The sequence below is a fragment of the Zeus faber genome (assembly GCF_960531495.2).
Source record: "Zeus faber genome assembly, chromosome: 10".
Taxonomy (NCBI): Eukaryota; Metazoa; Chordata; class Actinopteri; order Zeiformes; family Zeidae; genus Zeus; species Zeus faber.
The window spans coordinates 22,681,773-22,687,457 of record NC_137199.1 but is presented as its reverse complement, the minus strand read 5'-3'; the positions used below and the strand labels follow the sequence as shown (position 1 = coordinate 22,687,457).

General features: G+C 50.3%; 1 protein-coding gene across 2 annotated transcripts in view; it reads left to right on the top strand.

The window, feature by feature from the left end:
* Window positions 1-1,875: 1,875 nt before the first annotated feature.
* The window catches only part of LOC307235813 (rho guanine nucleotide exchange factor 9), a gene marked incomplete at its 3' end in the record, with an annotated part of 41,038 nt that continues 37,228 nt past the window's right edge, over window positions 1,876-5,685 (top strand). For both annotated transcript variants that reach the window (XM_080008033.1, XM_080008032.1), the window contains exons 1-3: window positions 1,876-2,048; window positions 4,713-4,839; window positions 5,049-5,155. The remainder of the gene's footprint in view (window positions 2,049-4,712; window positions 4,840-5,048; window positions 5,156-5,685) is intronic.

Genomic DNA, 5,685 nt, shown 5'->3' with positions numbered 1-5,685 from the left:
GTATTGGATCCACTGAGAAAAATGAGCCTTTTTACTGAATCCCTGTGTTTAAGTAGCTTCCAATACATCCCACGTTTTTATTCCATCCCAAATCTATCGACTGACTCATCATTTGACCATGTGCATAGATACAGCATGTAATGGCACGCTCAACGCGGTGGTATAATATTCAAATTTTCGTTCCCAGAAATGGGTTACATTAACTATGGGCTGAAATCTGTTCCATGATCACACATGCACACGCAAATTTAGTTCATTTTGACTTCCAGGGATTGCATTTCAAAGACCAGAAATTGCTGTGTATAAGTGCAAAAACCCAAATGAAAGGGCAGATGTCTTCACCAGTTCACCTTCTCTTTCCTCCAGGTGTGTGGATAGAAGAGACATGACGGCCAGTGAAGCTAGCTGACACTGCGGGATGTGAGAGTATGGAACATCCAGACAACGCCAGCCCTCAAAGCAGCAGCAACCCAAATGGGTTTGTCAACCGAGTATTTAATGTTTCCCTGGATGTTGCAAATGAGACCAGCAGTGTGTGCATTCAAGAGACTGGGTCCGGACCTGCAGCCGAGACCAACGCTGCTGCCCCTCAGGCCCCTGGCAAGGACAGGCCGGAGGTCACCCGGAGGGTCCGCGCCTCTGGTGGTATTTGGAAGATCCTGACTCGAAAGAGAGCAGCATCGGAGTTGGAACGGAGACCCCATTCTATGATCCTCCCTGGGGAAACCTCTGTCCCAAAACTCTCCTTTGCTGACAAAGTTCGCTCCTTTAAGAAGCTTAAATCTCCTTCTGTTTTTAGAGGGAAGACGGGAAAACTGTCCAGTGCCAAGTTCAGCAGCTCGTTAGTGGATGAAGACTCTTTCTGCCAGGACTTTGCAACTCCTCTGCAGTCCAGCAGGGGCACAATTAGAAACCGTGGAAAGCGGCATTCGTATGCTGGCTACACTGTTGAATTTGACTGCTCCTTGGAAGACATTGACCCATCAGCCCCCTCCGATAGCCTCCATCCTGCTCCCGTGGGAGAGGCTGTGACCCAGAATGGCTGTAAACTATCAGAGAGAGTTAGCTACACTAAAAGAGGTCACAGCAACTCAACACACTCTAACAACACAGCTGCTGGCTATGAGGAGCCCAGTGTTAAGGATAGCCCTCAGGCCCACCTGGGGGGAGGGAGGCGATCTAAGGGCCCAGATGTGTGGAGTTACTTGAAGAGGATCTCTCTTCTTGGCAAGGCCAATCCCGTCTACTCCGAGAGGAGCTTTGACTCGGAGCTCCACACACTAGACAAGACCATGGACTCAGACTATGGCTCTGTAGACTTTGAATCCGTCAGAGACTTCCAGCCTGTTCCCCCAAAGCACTCACACTCACAACAAGACAACAAGGGCCATTTTGGCGGCCTGTTCAAGTTCTTCAATAGTGTCGCAGAGACAGCCAGAAAATGGCGGACATCATCACGTTCCTTCTCCCCTCCAGAGGGAGAGAGGACCCCGCTGGGCTACCCGCAGGCGCCACAACACGCCGTTGAAAACATTCACAGTAGGTCCTTTACTCTCCACAGTGAGGGACACCCAGAACCCCAGCCGTCCCCATCCTTCTCGAAACCCTCCCAGTCGAGTAGCCTGGAGAGACGTGGCCAAGAGCCTTTGACTGGCGGATGTTCTCCGACGGTGGTTCTGAAAGCCTTTAGGACGTGCCCAGAATCGCCCCTGGTCAACGGCCTTCAGTGTGTTCGTTCAGAGGGGACAGACAAACCCACAGACAGGCAAAACAATCACAGGTTGGCAACGATAGAGAACCACATACCCCAGCGGAGTCCGAAAACAGACACAGAGGAAGCTCCTGAGGGTGAGGTTGGAGGGGAACCTTCGGAGCGGCTATGTCAAAAGGAAGAGGTGGAGGGACACTCAGGAAATGAGGAGGATTCCAGGGATGCGCCATCTGACTCTCATCAGACGCAGGAGCCCAACGTCCAATCACAGACGAGAGGGAAAGCGAGAATAACCAATAACGTCCCTGTGTCGGACTCCACGGAGGAAATATTCAAGGTATGTCCTGATAAGACAATGTGAGCTCCAGAATATTCATTGTTAGTTTATCACATTTATCTCACTAAGACCTGAGTGTTTGTCCTGATGTAAGAAGGAAATTGCATGTGTATAGCACCTGTACAATGTGTCATTGGTTTATGACCTAACCCAATTCTGTTTCAGTCTTCCATCATGCCACTCACATTACCAATGCCAACGTGTCATGTAACCACTTGCATACAATCAAATTCATCAACAAAATAAACCATGATCATGCTTTCGATGCCCCATTCACCACAAAACACATTTTTTAAACAGGTCGGAGTCAATCACACGTACGCAGTCCCATCATTTGAGGACACATGCAGGTTGTCCTTTTGCCCCATCTGTTGGAGAAGGGAGGGAAGTAATAGTCCGAGCGTAAAGCGCCGGACAATAGGGGCACAGAGTTTGTCCTCTCCAAACAGCGCTCCCTCCCCACGCACGGCAGGAAACCATGTTTCCCATAATGCAAGCTGTGTGCGACTGCGGCAGCCCCGGAGCTGCCTGACGTCTGTGCTTCACGACGGCACCTCCTCCCTTCTCACTCCAGCGGAGGCATTAGTCATCTTCCCCTCCGGACTCACACCAGCAAGTCAGGACACGTTAGCCGTTCCAACTCCCAATAACAAAATCAGATATGACATCTCAATAGTCAGCACACTTTTGTAAGAGCTTCTCATACGAGAGACAAAGGCCGGGAAAAGTGTCAGGGGAGGGAGGGATGTGATGAGGTGTTAGAGTCACACAGTAATTTAGCAGAAGTGATGGCACCACAGAAATCCTCCCCTAATTACTGACTGTTTCATGTGAATCCACCTGTCTCCAGTCGTTCTGTTGTGTCTGTAAGTAGCCGTTAAAGGAGCGGTCCGAGGGTGTGGTTTGTGACTGATGCTTAGACATTGGGGCGTGCAGCAAGTTCATGTCTAGTTCAACATTTTTTCTATATAATATATTTCTATACAATATTCGCTGTGCATTTTACAGATGACTCTATGAAAAATAGTTTTTTTTGTGCATGTCAAATGTACTGTTTGTCAAAATCAGAGGTGGGCTGTACAGTATCTTTGGCCCCGCCACAGCTTTGTGAGCAGATGGCCGGTGGCATGTCAGGTTGTGGTGTAGACCGGTCCAGTCCGCCGCCGTCCCACTGTAGCTCAGGGAAGACCCTCCTGCGTCCCAAGCCCTCCCGTCCTCGTCCCCGGCCCGCCTCGGCCCTGCTGGACCTGCGGAAGCCCGCGCCAGAGAGAGATCTCTATACCCACTGCGCCGAAGGTGGTTCGCTGTCCTGGCGTAGACGCAGGCCCGCTCCCGGCATGCTCTTGTCTCCCGGGCAGAGGTGGACAGCTGCCCGCTCCAGGCCCCGCTCTGTCATAGAAGCCAGTGTTACTATGGAGACAGAGTCCACCCGGGGGATGCACCACAGAGTAAGATACCCGATGCATGCTGACGCCGGTTACAAAAGTTTGAATGCACCAAAAAAAAACAAAAAAACATAAAGTGAAACAATCACACATCCGCCCAAAACCGATGGCTGTTATTCAAAAGTAAAAATAGAAGGCCATTTGAATGGATGTGGTTCTGGTGTTGAAAGGATAAAAGCGGGAGAGCAGAGTGTTTGACCAGTCAGCTCCGCCAACTCACTGTTAAATATAGCAGAGCGCTGAGCCCATAATGAATCAAACACACACTGCAGACTTGGAAGGGGAGCCTGGCTCTAACCCAGTATTTAAACACTCACCGTGAGATACCACAATGCATGCATTCCTCCATTACCCCCCTCCCCACACCCCTCTCTCTCTCTCTCTCTCTCGCTCCTCTTCCTTCTCTCCTCTCTCTGCAACTGTATTTCTCTCGTTAGTCCGTTAGGGTCTATTTATTATGCCTCAACTCCATCGTTCTCTCTATGCTGTGTTTCGCTAGGCCTCTGCTCCCTGTCGTCCTGTTTTTTCCCCCGTCGCGTCTCATCCTACTCTTACTTTATTTTTATCTCCTTTAACCCCCCTCCACTCTGTTTCTGCTCTTTCTTCTCATCACTCTCTCATTTTCTGACCCCCTTTTCTCTTTCAATATCGCTCTTTTGTTGCCGATTTTCTGCCTCATCGCTCCCATAAGCTCTACCTCTCATTGCTCTAACACAGTCAGTTCTTTTTAACCTGAGAGACTGCCCGGTGAGAATGATGTATAGTCTCGCACTTTGCTGCGGGCCCTGCACACTAACCACTGCACGAGAATAGGCTCACTGGACGTGAAATACATTCATTCACTGCAGCAGAATGTGGACAGGACAGTAAGAGGGAGGGAAGTGCTTTTTTTTTTCATGCTAAGGGGCACAGGCGTGTGTGTTGTGTGTGTGTGTGTGTGTGTGTGTGTGTGTGTGTGTGTGTGTGTGTGTGTGTGTGTGTGTGTGTGTGTGTGTGTGTGTGTGTGTGTGTGTGTGTGTGCATTCAACCTCTCCTCAATGCATGTGTGTGAATGGAGGAGTGTGTGCAGGCGCGTGCGCATGTGTGCGTGTGTGTGTGTGTGTGTGTGTGTGTGTGTGTGTGTGTGTGTGTGTGTGTGTGTGTGTGTGTGGCGTGGTGGCGCATCATGCACAGTGTGTTGCTGTGGGGGTCCCTGTCCTGATAACTCAGTGCCCTCCAGGCCCTCTCCCGACCGCCGGGGGTGTCGCCGCTAGAGCCCCCTCCCAGGGCGTCTCTCCAGCGGTGCCGCTCGCTCCCGCTGGCCCCCAGTGCCCTCAGCGCCCTGGCTCTGCTCCTGCCCCATACAGGTACCGTTACGTTTGACCGTTTGCACACTGTTTTTACAATAACAAGCAGCTTTGTCACGGAAGTGGCACTTTTTTTTTTGGTTTGCTGGTTGTCACTAAAATCCAGCACTGAACGGCCCCGGCATGTGTGACATCCTTCTCTCCAATCTCTGTCTGTCCTCCTGTCTGTGCGTCTGGACACCTGTCTGTCTGCATATCTGTCCGTCCAGCAGAAGTGGGCCAGACGTCATCGTTGGTGCGTCTGAGATCCGGAGACTCAGGAAGCTGCAGGAGAAGGCTGTTAAGACCTGGCTCAGAGCCACTGCAGGTTAATATTGTGAGTCACACACACGCGCACACACTCACACACACACACACACACACACACACACAGACACACACACACACACACACACAAAAACATAAACACTGATGGATTTGGCGATCTGGGATGTATAAAACCCTTCTCCTCCATCTGGTTCACGGCTTATAAGCTGACTTGTATAAACACGCTTACTCGGCGACTATTTCTTAACAGAACAGGACAAGGAATGAGGTTGGCAGCATTGTTACGTCATACTTACTTGTAATAACATCATAGCTGATTCGTTGATTTTGTTCGATTAAGACACTTTTACAAATGTTCACTTACACATCGGGAGCGGTTTAGTTCTTGGCGATCCACACAAGATTGGACTTGGTGCATAGTAATAGTAAGAATGATTGACCTGGTACACAGCATCCTGGATTCTTGTCATTCAGTCGTCCATCGGACGCCGCTCTTGATCATGTACCCGCACGTCACACACATCAAAGACGATTCCAAACTCACAGGGAGTCGAGATCCACAGTCAGATCGTTTCCCGT